Raw genomic sequence first — 14,374 nt, 5'->3', positions numbered from 1 at the left:
CTGCAAGAAATATTAAAGAGGACCCTGTACATGAAGAGAGCACCCCAAAGAAAAGAACCAGAAATAAACAAAGACAATCTTGGGGCGCCTGGGTGGCTCAGTGGGTTGGAACCTCTGCCTTTGGCTCAGGTCATGATACCAGGGTTCTGGGATCGAGCCCCGCATCGGGCTCTCTGCTCAGCAGGGGGCCTGCTTCCTCCTCTCTCTCTGGCTGCCTCTCTACCTACTTGTGATCTCTGTCAAATAAAGTAATAAAATCTTAAAAAAAACAAACAGAGACAATCTGTAGGTACAATGATATTACAGGTAATACAATGGCACTAAGTTCATATCTTTTAGTAGTTACTCTGAATTTAAATGGGCTAAATGCTCTAATCAAAAACCACATGTATCAGATTGGATAAAAAAGCAAGACCCTTTGATATGCTGTCTGTAAGAGACTCATTTTAGACCCAAATGCACCTCCAGATTGAAAGTGAAGGGGTGGAAAACCATTTATCATGCTAATAGACATCAAAAGAAAGCTGGGGTATCAATCTTTATATCAGACAAATTAGGTTTTTTTAAAAAAGATTTTATTTATTTATTGACAGAGATCACAATCAGGCAGAAAGGCAGACAGAGAGAGAGGAGGAAGCAGGCTCCCTGCTGAGCAGAGAGCCTGATGTGTGGCTTGATCCCAGGACCCTGAGATCATGACATGAGCTGAAGGCAGCGGCTTAACCCACTGAGCCACCCAGGCACCCCGACAAATTAGATTTCAAACCAAAGACTATAGTAAGGGATGAAGAGGGACACTCCATTATACTTAAAGTGTCTATCCAACAATAAGATCTAACAATTATAAATATTTATGCTCCTAATGTGGGAGCAGCCAATTATATAAGCCCAAAACAAAATTAAAGAAACACAGCAATAATAATACAATAATAGTAGGGGACTGTAACATCTCACTCACAGTGATGGACAGATCATCTATGCAGAAGATCAATAAGGAAACAAGGGCTTTGAATGACACACTGGATCAGATGGACTTCACAGATGTATACAGAGCATTCCACCCCAAAGCAACAGAATATACATTGTTCTCCAGTGCATATGGAACATTCTCCAAGATATATCACATACTGGGTCAACAAATCAAGTCTCAACTAGTACCAAAAGATTAGGATTATTCCTTGCATATTTTCAGACCATAATGCTTTGAAATTGGAACCCAATCAAAGGGGAAATTTGGAAGGAACTCAAATCCTTGGAGGATAAAAAGCATCATACTAAAGAATGAATGGGTTAAAAAGCTTCTGCACAGCAAAGGAAACAGTCAACAAAACAACGAGGCAACCCATGGAATGAGAGAAGAAATTCTCAAATTACACTACAGACAAAAGGCTGATAGACAAGATCTATAAAAAAACTCCTCAAACTCAACACCCAAAAAACAGATAATTATGTCAAAAAATGGGCAGAAGACATGAACAGACCCTTCTCCAAAGAAGACATGCAAATGACTAACAGACACATGAAAAAATGTTCATCATCATTAGCCATCAGGGAAATTCAAATCAAAACCACACAGAGATACTACTTACACCAGTTGGAATGGCAAAGATTAACAAGACAGGAAACAACAAATATTGAAGGGGATGTGGAGAAAGGGGAACCCTCTTACACTGTTGATGAGAATTCAATTTGGCTCAGCCACTTTGGGAAACAGTGTGGAGATTCCCCCCAAAATTAAAAATAGATCTACCCAATGCCTTGCAATTGCACTACTGGGTATTTATCCCAATGATACAGATGCACTGAAAAGAAAGGCCACATGTACCCTATTGTTCACAGAAGCAATGCCTACAATTGCCAAATGGTGGAAAGAGGCAAGATGTCCTTTAATAGATGATTGGATAAAGAAGATGTGGTCCATATATACAATGGAATATTACTCAGAATATTACATCAGAGAGGAATATTACATCAGATATAGTCCCAATAGTTTATTTATGCTTTTTCCCCCCTTGCCTTGGAAGACATATCTAGAAAGATGTTTTTATGACTAATGTCAGAGAAATTATTGTCTGTGCTCTCTTCTAGGGATTTTTTTTTTAATGGTTTCAGGTCTTACATTTAGGTCCTGAATCCATTTTGATTTTATTTTTGCATATGATGTAAGAAAGTTGTCCAGTTTCATTTGCAAGTAGCTGTCCAGTTTTCTCAGTACCATTTGTTTAAGAGACTTTTTCTCATTGCATATTATTGCCTCCTTTGTTGAAGATTAATAGACCATATAATTGTGGGTTTATTTCTGGTCTTTCTTTTCTGGTCTGTTGATCTGTGTGACTATTTTTGTGCCAATACCATATTGTTTTGTTTACTACAGCTTTGTAATGTAACTGGAAGTCTGGAATTATGATACCTCGGTTTTGTTTCTCTTTTTCAATATTGTTCTGGCTATTTGTGGTCTTTTGTGGTTCTATACAAGTTTTAGGATTGTTTGTTCTGGTTCTGTGAGAAATACTGTTAATATTTTTATAGGGATTACATTAAATGTATAGATTGCTTTGGGTAGTATAAACATTTTACCAATATTTTTTCTCCTACCTCAATGTTGTTTGATAACCTTTCCCAACAAGTGGTTTGAGAAATTCTCAGAGCAAGAGAGTTTTCCAAGGAGTTTATGCTATCAAAAGCAATGATAGTGCTGTTTAAATTTACATTGAAGAGCAACAGGTAAAGCAATTATTTTATTATTTATTTATTTTAACAGGTTTTATTTATTTGAGAGAGAGTGAGCATGATCAGGGGGGAGAAGCAGAGTCCACACTGAGCAGGGAGCCGGATGTGGGGCTCAATCCTTGGACCCTGAGATCATGACTGGAGCCAAAAGCAGATCCTTAACCAACTGAGGCACCCAGGGGCCCCTAAAGAAATTGTTTTTTTTTCTTTTTTTTTTTAACCTCAATAAACAAAACTTTAATTGTGAAAACAATGCTGCAATGCATTTTTTTATAATTCTTTTTTTTCCCAATTTATTTATTTTCAGAAAAACATTATTCATTATTTTTTCACCACACCCAGTGCTCCGTGCAAGCCGTGCCCTCTATAATACCCACCACCTGGTACCCCAACCTCCCACCCCCCTGCCACTTCAAACCCCTCAGATTGTTTTTCAGAGTCCATGGACTCTAAAGCAGTTGTTTTTAAAAAATCCCTTTAAAGGAGGACATATAAGTCTTGAGTATGTAGTTAGTACACATTGTGAAAATCAAAAGAATGTGCCTGTAATTTAGTCCCTTAGGTAGACACTGAATTGAGCATTAATCACGAGCCATGATAGACTTGGCTATCATATAGCTGTAAATTATTTTTTGTTGAATAAGAATAAAATTATTCTAGTGCTAGACAATTATTTAAGACTAGGACATAGGGAACACAGAAACTTATATATGCCCAGTTAATGAGGAGGATAAAATGTGAATAATTCTAAAATTTGCTTTGATATGAATTTTACCAAATCTGTAAGCTGCATCCATTTGATCAAAGTTCTCATGTTGCACATCAGGAGATTTAAGAATTATTAAAAACCATTATTAAATGGAGAATGTCACAATGATTTTCATATGTATGGGAATAAAGACTATTTTTAACCACATAGTTACTATTAGAGTATACATCAGGAGACAAATTAAGCAAAATAAGAAAATACAAATTGTAGTTTTTGTCTATAAAATAAAAGAATTGAAAACATCCATAATTAAATACTATTTTATCTATTTTACACCATATTCATAGTTAAACTTAAATTTTACTATATTCTTGGCTCCCAAATGTCAATATAGTAAGCTTTTAAAATTATGCTTTTTCTTGTATAATTAATTAACATTAAATAGCATGTATCACTATTTTTTTCCCAATTTATTTATTTTCAGAAAAACAGTATTCATTATTTTTTCACCACACCCAGTGCTCCATGCAAGCTGTGCCTTCTATAATACCCACCACCTGGTACCCCAACCTCCCACCCCCCCGCCACTTCAAACCCCTCAGATTGTTTTTCAGAGTCCATAGTCTCTCATGGTTCACCTCCCCCTCCAATTTACCCAAAAGCACATACCCTCCCCAATGTTCATAACCCTACCCCCCTTCGCATGTATCACTATTAACAGAGAAAAGCCCGAACTTGTTTTTTGTATATATCTTATATGTAAATGTACAATAGCTGCATGTAGCTATTTAAATTTAAATTAATTAAAATGAAATAAAGTTTAAAATTTAGTTCTCTATTCACACTAGCTTCATCTTGTTTGTTTGTAACATGTGTGGACAGTCTAGATGTAGAACATTTGCATTACTGGTCACAGAAAATTCTTCCAGATCGCTTTGATCTATATTATTGTGAGAGAGATTTGTTAGTTAAAATAGTAGGAAAAACAGTTTTGTGTAGTATAATTATTTTTGTTGATGTCTTTTCCATGATTATAAGTATTTAGAGAGTAGAAATTGTGTCTGACCAAGACTGATGCATGCTGGATACTAAATACATACAAATATACTTATTGTGGGACACCTGGATGGTTCAGTCAATGAGCGTCTGCCTTCAACTCAGGTCATGATTCCAGGGTCCTGGGACCCAGCCCGGCACTGGGCTACCTACCTGCTCAGCAGGAAGCCTGCTTCTCCCTCTCCCACTCCCCCTCCTTGTATTCCCTCTCTTGCTGTCTCTTCCTCTCTCTCAATTAAACGAATAAGATCTTTTAAAAAAATACATATATATACACCTATTTTCCCCCAATATACTTAATGTACCCCTATAATAAAGACAACAGCAGAATTAATAACACCGTGTATCTTGATATATTTTCCACTGTGCAAAGTGGTTTTGTGTAAATGCTCTCATTTGAGTTCGAAAACAGTTTCAGGAAGTTGGCAGGAATTATGACTCCCATTTTACAGTAAAGAAGTCTGAAATTCAGGGACATGAAAGGACTTTTCTAGATGATAATAGCAATAATATTAATAGGTAATGTTTGTGGATCATAAATTCTTTTAACAATTTTTTTATTAAAAGATTTTTATTTATTTATTTGACAGAGAGAGAGAGATCACAAATAGGCAGAGAGGCAGGCAGAGAGAGAGGGGAATCAGGCTCCCTGCTGAGCAGAGAGTCCAATATGGGGCTCGATCCCAGGACTCTGGGATCACGACCTGAACTGAAGGCCAAGGCTTTAACTCACTGAGCCACCCAGGTGCCCCGGATCATTAACTCTTAATGTTTATTTATTAACTAATATCTACTGATATTTATTATAATTAGCTATTAATGTTAATAGTTAATGTTTATTGGCACCTCAGTGAAGTATATAATTTAGTTGTTACAAGTCTCTGATTAGATATTACTTTTCCGTTTTTCCATTATATAATGAAGAAACTGAGACTTGGGGGGGAAATAAGGTAACTTGCTTAAAAGACTAGGATTTGAACTCAGGAAGTTTATTAGGCTTGTATGCTGACTTAGATTCATACTGTGGCTTTTCCCCTGCCCTAGTTTTGGTCCTTGAAATTCCAAACTCAACATGGGCCCACTTGGTAGCTTGGTGGTTCCAATTCAACCCTCTTGTGAGGAAAGAAAATTTAGCAACTAGCATGCATGTCAAATAACCCAGTAGTATACATTATATGCCGTATGTGGCCAACATTGAGAGGCTGTGCACTGATGGCATCTTGATGGGATAGACCAAAGCTGTTGATCAAAGGAACAAAAGACACGTACCTCTATGGAGTCAGCCTTGCATTTGTTTGCAGCTGAAAACAATTATGAGCCGAGCAAACTGACAATATGCTGTCTGCCAGAGATTTAGAAATTGCACAATTAAGCTAGTCTCAAATTGGCATTGATAAGGAATATAGCTCCAGCCCAAACCAGATGCCTTTGTAGTCATGAGTAAGGACCTACAGGTGTCTACCTCATTTTCAGACCAACATTTTGGAAGTTGGGTGATTCATGTGACTCCAACTCTGTGATAAATGTAAGTTTTCTGAGTCTCAGAGTAGGGGCAGAAATGATATTACACAGATGGAGAGCTGATGCACAATTTGAAGTATTGTCACATTTATGTCAATGGCTAAAAAAGTTTTTGCAAGTAGTCAGAACATGTTTTTGCACATTAATCTGATAAAAAATGTCTGAGTTTCTGCAAAATTCTGCTGCCCATGGAGTTGAAAACCATATTGTCAGAGATTCTTGTCATTATCTACAAGGCAAAAGCTAGGCTTCTATAGCACTGTGTGTGTGTGTGTGTGTGTGTGTGTGTGTGTATGTGATACATAATAGTATAAAAAAATTCACAAATAGAAGCTAATAAGTCTTTGGGTATATATGTATATTGGCTGTACTCTCTAAGTTGCAGAAGTCAGAAATTCAAGTCTGAAACACAAACTAGAATCAACTGACTGATGTAACAGATTTTCAAGGAGTCTACAGGTTGTGAAGTTAGGCTGATATCATTAAAAAGCTTTCTTTCTTTTTTTTTTTTTCCAATTTATTTATTTTCAGAAAAACAGTATTCATTATTTTTTCACCACACCCAGTGCTCCATGTAAGCCATGCCCTCTATAATACCCACCACCTGGTACCCCAACCTCCCACCCCCCCCGCCACTTCAAACCCCTCAGATTGTTTTTCAGAGTCCATAGTCTCTCATGGTTCACCTCCCCTTCCAATTTACCCCAATTCCCTACTCCTCTCTAACGCCCCTTGTCCTCCATGCTATTTGTTATGCTCCACAAATAAGTGAAACCATATGATAATTGACTCTCTCTGCTTGACTTATTTCACTCAGCATAATCTCTTCCAGTCCCGTCCATGTTGCTACAAAAGTTGGGTATTCATCCTTTCTGATGGAGGCATAATACTCCATAGTGTATATGGACCACATCTTCCTTATCCATACATCCGTTGAAGGGCATCTTGGTTCTTTCCATAGTTTGGCGACTGTGGCCATTGTTGCTATAAACATTGGGGTACAGATGGCCCTTCTTTTCACGACATCTGTATCTTTGGGGTATATGTAGAAGAATGAAACTCGACCATTCTCTTACACCGTACACAAAGATCAACTCAAAATGGATAAAAGACCTCAACGTGAGACAGGAATCCATCAGAATCTTAGAGGAGAACATAGGCAGTAATCTCTTTGATATCAGCCACAGCAACTTCTTTCAAGATACGTCTCCAAAGGCAAAGGAAACAAAAGCGAAAATAAACTTCTGGGACTTCATCAAAATCAGAAGCTTCTGCACAGCAAAGGAAACAGTCAAAAAAACAAAGAGGCAACCCACGGAATGGGAGAAGATATTTGCAAATGACAGTACAGACAAAAGGTTGATATCCAGGATCTATAATGAACTCCTCAAACTCAACCCACATGAAACAGACAAACACATCAAAAAATGGGCAGAAGATATGAACAGACACTTCTCCAATCAAGACATACAAATGGCTATCAGACACATGAAAAAATGCTCATCATCATTAGCCCTCAGGGAGATTCAAATTAAAACTACATTGAGATATCACCTTACACCAGTTAGAATGGCCAAAATTAACAAAACAGGAAACAACATGTGTTGGAGAGGATGTGGAGAAAGGGGAACCCTCTTACACTGTTGGTGGGAATGCAAGTTGGTGCAGCCTCTTTGGAGAACAGTGTGGAGATTCCTCAAGAAATTAAAAATAGAGCTTCCCTACGACCCTGCAATTGCACTCTTTTTTTTTTTTTTAATATTTTATTCATTTGACAGGCAGAGATCACAAGTAGGTAGAGAGGCAGGCAGAGTGAGAGGAGGAAGCAAGCTCCCTGCTAAGCAGAAAGCCCCATGTGGGGCTTGATCCCAGGACTCTGGGATCATGACCCAAGCTGAAGGCAGAGGCTTTAATCCACTGATTCACCCAGGCACCCCCCAAAAGCTTTCTTTTTCTCCATCTTCCAAGTCTCCATTTCTCTTGAATTCATTCACTACAAGGTTCTCTTCAGATATACACACCAGCTGTCCTTAACCACATCAGCTTAAGGGTTTTTAGCCTCTATAATTCTAGAAGAAGCACTCCTTTCCTAGTGGTTCCGGAAGTTGCATGGAGAGCTCTGATTAGTCTGACTTAGGCCATCTGATTATCTCTGAACCAATCAACGTAACAGAAAGGATGGACTGACCAGGCTCAGTTGTGTGCTTACCTCTGAAAAGACAAGATAGAGGCCACCCTACTCAAACCACATAGTCTGAGAGTAGAGGAGAAGTGCTTCTGAAATGAAAAAAGGGTTTCTGATAGCAGATTAATAAACTGATGTTCATTGTGTGGGTCTGCGTGTGTGTATTTTGTTAAGACCAAATTGTAGCTAAAGTTCATGAGTGACATTGATGAGATCCTGCTCAAATATCATTTATAGATTTGTTATAAATCTTACCTTTTGCAAAAAAAAAAAATCTTTTGTTAGTTTAGGAAGTTTATGCTTAGCTACAACTTCTAACTTAAGAAATTAGTGATTGATCTTGGGTTGCTGTTGAGAAGTGCTAGATGAGAGATTCAAGTATTTCTATGAATTCATATATACCAGCAAATACTAAAATAAATTATCATTCACTTTTGTACACACATTACTAAAAATACAGAATAATTAACTTTGGTAATATTAGCTTACGGCTGGGTGTTCCATAGATTTCAAAAAATATTTGTTGACTTCTGGATGAATATATAAATAAAATACTAATTAGTTTTTCTGTGTCATTTCATGCTCTTAAAATAATCTGATTTATTTTGGTAAAATATTCCAGGTGTTTGTAAGTATGAAATAAAACGAGACCAATGATCACTAACTAATAAATGTAACTTACTTTATTTGACTTCCATGGTCTTTCAGTTATTAAGTTCATGAAAATAAAGATTATTTTTTGAAATAATAAAGGAATTCTTGGTGGCTGTAATTAGGATTCACTTTAATAATAAAATGTGAGCAAAGATGACTGATGATAATCTAAATGTCTAATTTACTTTGAATCTCTGTGAAACAAGGAATTCTTTTGCAGAATAACGAATTGTTTTGCATCATTCTTCAAATCAAATTCCTAAAATGTCATACTAATTATGCTTGAAATATGAATTCTGATGTGATTGTAGGAGCCATTACAGCTTTATTCTGTATCATCCTTCTTTCAAATGGCAATCATAAAACCTTGAGAGATTTTTAATATAGGATCTTATTTCAGAAATCAACAGCATCTAGAACTAGGGCTCATTGGAAAAGAAATTCAAATCATTCTATGATTTAAGTTACTGAATTGGAATGGAATAATGTTCACTCCCCTAAAATACACACTTTATTAGAGAAAATAGCTAGAGTTTCAGAACGCACAGCCATAGAATTCTGTCTTTTCAAATTTCTTTATAACTATCTGTCTTAAAAAATCATACCTCTGTGAGCTTCTGCATTTCTTTCTATTGCTTTTGAATGATGCCCTCTCCCAAATTATCCTGGATCTACAGTGAGATGAAGTTGCTAGTGTGTAAAATTTAGTATCCCAAATAATAAGTGAATTCATAAAGCAAGTCTGTCTTCCAGAAAATGGCATCATATTTTTCCTCAGGCAGCATTCCATGGGATCACCACATGACTATTTTATTAAGTACCTCCAAAGACTGACAACAGCATCCTTTCCACTTTGACCCTAGGCTATCATCAAATACCTATATAGAACACTTACAAAACTATACAAACACACCCCCTCAGAGCTCTCCATTTTCTTATATGAGGAATGTTCTGGAATGACGCCTTCATTCCTATCTCTGCTCCTTTCCAGCTGCTCCATTTATGAGCTAATCCAGCCACTACCTTTAGACCTGTTTTTATTTTCAGCTCCATCATCAGCCTTAGGTCTAATAGCAGAACTCCCTCTCTGGTTCCATTCTTTTCATTCTTTTCAATGCCTTGTGGCATGCCACTAGCTAGCACTGTCCTTTTTGGTAGATAGCAGACTTACAGTATTAGGGTTTTTGTTTTGTTTTGTTTTGTTTTAGGTGTTTTTTGTTTTGTTTTGTTTTGTTTTGCTTTGCTTTGTTTTTGTCTAAAGGCTATTCCAAGGCTAGTCAAAGGCAGAGAGTTCAAGGAGCAAAATGTAGACTAACCTCAAGGTTTAGAGAGGAGGCATCATGAGCTAATAAGAAATGAATGGACTGTGGAGGAAGAGAAAGTTTGTATCACAAACCAAGTTTTACAATCAGAGAAATACTAGTTCTGTGGATACTCCATAGGGGCACAGGCAGAATGAGAAAGGGCAGTTTAATTAACAAGTGGTGTTGAAAGCCAATGCCAGGGATGATCAGAACAAATGGGATAGGGCTCCCTATTGGAAAGTGCTGCAGGCCTTCCGAAAAGAGATGGACTTGACCAGAGAGCCAGCCAGGATGCTGTTGGCGCTAGGATTTCATATCAGCTGTTTTTACAATCTGTATTGCATCCACATGTGCTACAGCCCTTTCTGCCCTCATTTTTCAGGAGACTTGGTAGGAATTCTTTGGCAGTGTGATAATTCAACTAGCAATGAATGCATCCCGTTTAGCTGGAAACCAACTAATATTTCTCTTATTCTCAGGGTTACTATGAGAGGCTTTATCAGATATTCTGCCTATGTCCAGATAGACCATGCCTGATATTTTCCTAATCTACTCCTTGTACTAACTAGTTAGGATGACTTTCTTTTTCCCTAGAGATCTGGTGTTTGTCCCTAGTGATCACAATGAGCAGTTTTACATTGTGGTGTTGTTAACTGAATACTGGGATTAAATCTGTTCCATCTCCTATGTCCTGGCTTCCTTTTCACTTCTGTGACTCATCAAATTTGGATCACTGAAATTAGCTGATTATGCAGTTCAGTATATATGAATATAGTGTATCCAGGCTAGGATATCTAGGGTGATATAATGTAATTGATGTTTTCTTATGATTCATTTATTCATTTTGATTTTATTTATGTTAAATGGACTAAGAATTTCTAATATTTTCAAAATGTCATTCAGCATCATTGCAGCATTGACCACAAATAGTGAGGCTATTATTTCTTTCTTTGTACTGAAGTGTTAAAGTGGAGGGAAGAACCAGACCTTTTGTTGAACTTGTCTACTTTTCAGGTGTCAGGCCATTGGTCATTAGTGTTCTAGGAACTAGTCTTGCATATCTGAGCTGCTGCCTTAAAGATGAGTACCATTGTAAGGAGGGACTAAGGAGTGAGAAATGCCCTACCATCAAAGATATGTTGCTGACTCTTAATCTCATGAAACAAACTGTGGGTTGCTGGGGGGAGGGGGGTTGGGAGAAGGGGGGTAGGGTTATGGACATTGGGGAGGGTATGTGCTTTTGGGTAAATTGGAAGGGGAGGTGAACCATGAGAGACTATGGACTCTGAAAAACAATCTGAGGGGTTTGAAGTGGCGGGGGGGGGTGGGAGGTTGGGGTACCAGGTGGTGGGTATTATAGAGGGCACGGCTTGCATGGAGCACTGGGTGTGGTGAAAAAGTAATGAATACTGTTTTTCTGAAAATAAATAAATTGGAAAAAAAAAGATATGTTGCTGAGCTATCACATGTAGGCTTCATTTTTGGAAAAAAAGGTGTAAGTCATTTATAAATCCTACTAAATTATAAACATAAATGAGTTAACACAGTAAGTTTTTTTTTCTGTTGTAAATGATATGTGTTCCCTAGCTTCATCTCTTTGCGTTAGAAAGTAACTGGAAAATCAGAATCCTTAGCCATATCACCAGTTACATTATAATTTATTTTTTTGTAGAAGCACTAAGACCATGATTGAAACTTCCTGTATATTATTAATGATTCTTCATTTCTTAACCACAAGTGATTACTCAGCAAAAGTCAATCAAGAATAGTTTTGTGAGGAAACTTCAAATAAGTTGGACATCTTTGCCTGTAGGGTAGGTTTAAAAATATTTTGGAATCAATTCTCTAATTTCCCTTTCTGTATTTTCAATGTTAGTGTATAAGAAAGCCACTGATTTCTGCACATTGACTTTGTATCCTGCCACGTTGCTGAATTGCTGTATGAGTTCTAGTAGTTTGGGAGTGGAGTCTTTTTGGGAAAACATAGTTTTATATGAAGTAAATGAGTGGGGTGGAAATCTTAAAGGGTAATCTGAAGCAATTCTATACCAATTTAAAGCAAATACTTAGCTTGTTTCAAAGTTCAGGGAGTCAGAACATTCTAGAAAATATGATCAAAAGAGACTCATACTACTAGGAATATTAAAGTCTCTTTCTGTTTATAAAGTAAAATATTATGTAGAGAATACAATATTACATGGAAAAGAAGGCTTATTTCCTGTTTGTGCAGTACCAACTACCCAGATCTCCCCAGTGCATGTTCTCTCAGCTACGGGGAATGTAGTGTGTTGATGGCTCATAGCTGTCCCTCTACACAAGCTGCTTTCAAGTCAAAGGGAGATGTCTTTCCTAAGGTCATGCCCCCAGCAGCCCACATTAAATATAGGGTCATTGTGGAGTTACCAGGCCTGCCCCTGGCCTCAATTTCAAATTCTGAAGGGCCGCCCTCTCTCCAGAGTTTCCTGTGGGATTAGAAGGAGCTTCTGCTGCAACTGCACCGTGCATCTCAGTGCAGCTTCTCCCTCTGCCAAGTCAGCAGAGGTGGCATTCATGGGATCTCTAGTTAATAAACCTTCCACAAGAAAATCTTTACTCAAAAGTGTGTTTCTGGATAACCAAACCTGTGATGGTACAAAAAATGGTTTTAGAGAGGCCTACTCTATAATGTAATTTTGGAGTTGGATGACCTCATCACCTGTGGTGTGTAGAATACCAACAGCCTTGGGCATGCTAGAATTTTATACTTAGAAAATTTTCACTAGTGGTGTTGTGGAACAGCGTAACATTGGAAGGAAATGTATTGGCTGGTGCAATATAACAGGCATTTGAGAGTTATAAGAGAAGTAGTTGTTTTAAAAATTATGAATCAGATGCCTGTTGTTGGGTAATACTAATGCATTGGAGAGGATAGTGAAAGGCTGAAGGTTGATTAAGGCAAGATAAGAAAATGGGATGGCCTTCATGGCAGTAGGTAAAGAAACCCTTCTCTTGTAGCAGAAAAATTTGAGTTTGAGAATCAGAGGGACAGAAAAATTTGAGAATCAGAGCTAAGATTTAATTATAAAAGTAGCAGAACTCCAGAGAAATTTGAATTGTCTGCTCTAGGAAGTTCATTGTGCCAAAGTCAGGGACCTGATGGGAAATGTGTGGGATTCTGAGATTTGGAAGGAGGACATCTGGATCACTGCACTCTATAAATTTAGAACCTCAGATCTCACTGCATCTTCTGGGTCTGTGTAAATGACTTACTCCTTACTGTTAATGCTAGTGATTTGTCTTACTTAAAGATGAGGTGGGGGCCTCTTTCTGGCAGGTCAGCACAGGTCCTTATACAGACATACCCTCCATTCCTCTCCCGGTCACCAGGCTCATAGTTAGGACCAAATCTCAGCACTCAACTGGGGTAACTGGGCCTGCTAAAGGAGAATAAAGACCATATGCTAAATAAAGGAGGTGCAGACTTTAGATAAAATTTGCCAGGACATCTATATAAATGCTGTTAATTATACAATTCAGCTCCATATTTGCTTCCTTTTTTGTCTGCGTGTTCTGTAGAAATCTTTCACTAGTGTCTTTTTGTCTTTTTCTCCATATATTTCCAACAGAGTTTTCTTTAAAAATATTTTGTGGCAGCATTTTTGGCACATAAATTTTTACTATGGATATATAATCTTCTCCTTCTATCAGTACTTGAAGAGGTTGTGCCTGACCAGCCTAGCTGTTCCTATTTAGGTCAGCCATAAAGTCAGATTTGTGCTTTTTTATTTCAGGTATTGAGGTGTGCTCTCACTCTTTAACAATACTTACTTCATTGAGTTGTTGTAAAGGCTAAAGTGAAAACAGTAAACAATCAATACTTTTTCAATGCTATGTTACTAACGCATAAGTGTTTAACATAGCTTGAACAGTTTATCAACATAAAAATGCCATTGTTTCCCCTTTAGGGCTTCAAATTTTATTTTTATCTTATTCTATTACTATATTCTTTCCCTCTTTTCTTCATTCCTTTCTGGAAGTGCCTGAAAGATGTTTTGAGCTCTGCCAATTTGTTTGCCTTTAATCCTTTGTTTTTGTTATTTTTTATTAGAAGGATCTTTGAGGCAGAGAGTCAATTTAATAATTAATCATTTATTCTAATTGAATACTTTGTTACTACTAGAAAGAGCTATTTACTGTGTTCATGTCTAATTTCGGATACTTCTAGGGAATTAATTC

The sequence above is a fragment of the Neovison vison genome, chromosome 9 (assembly GCF_020171115.1).
Source record: "Neovison vison isolate M4711 chromosome 9, ASM_NN_V1, whole genome shotgun sequence".
NCBI lineage: Eukaryota > Metazoa > Chordata > Mammalia > Carnivora > Mustelidae > Neogale > Neogale vison.
The sequence above is the reverse complement of the archived record's forward strand: the minus strand, read 5'-3'. Positions refer to the sequence as shown.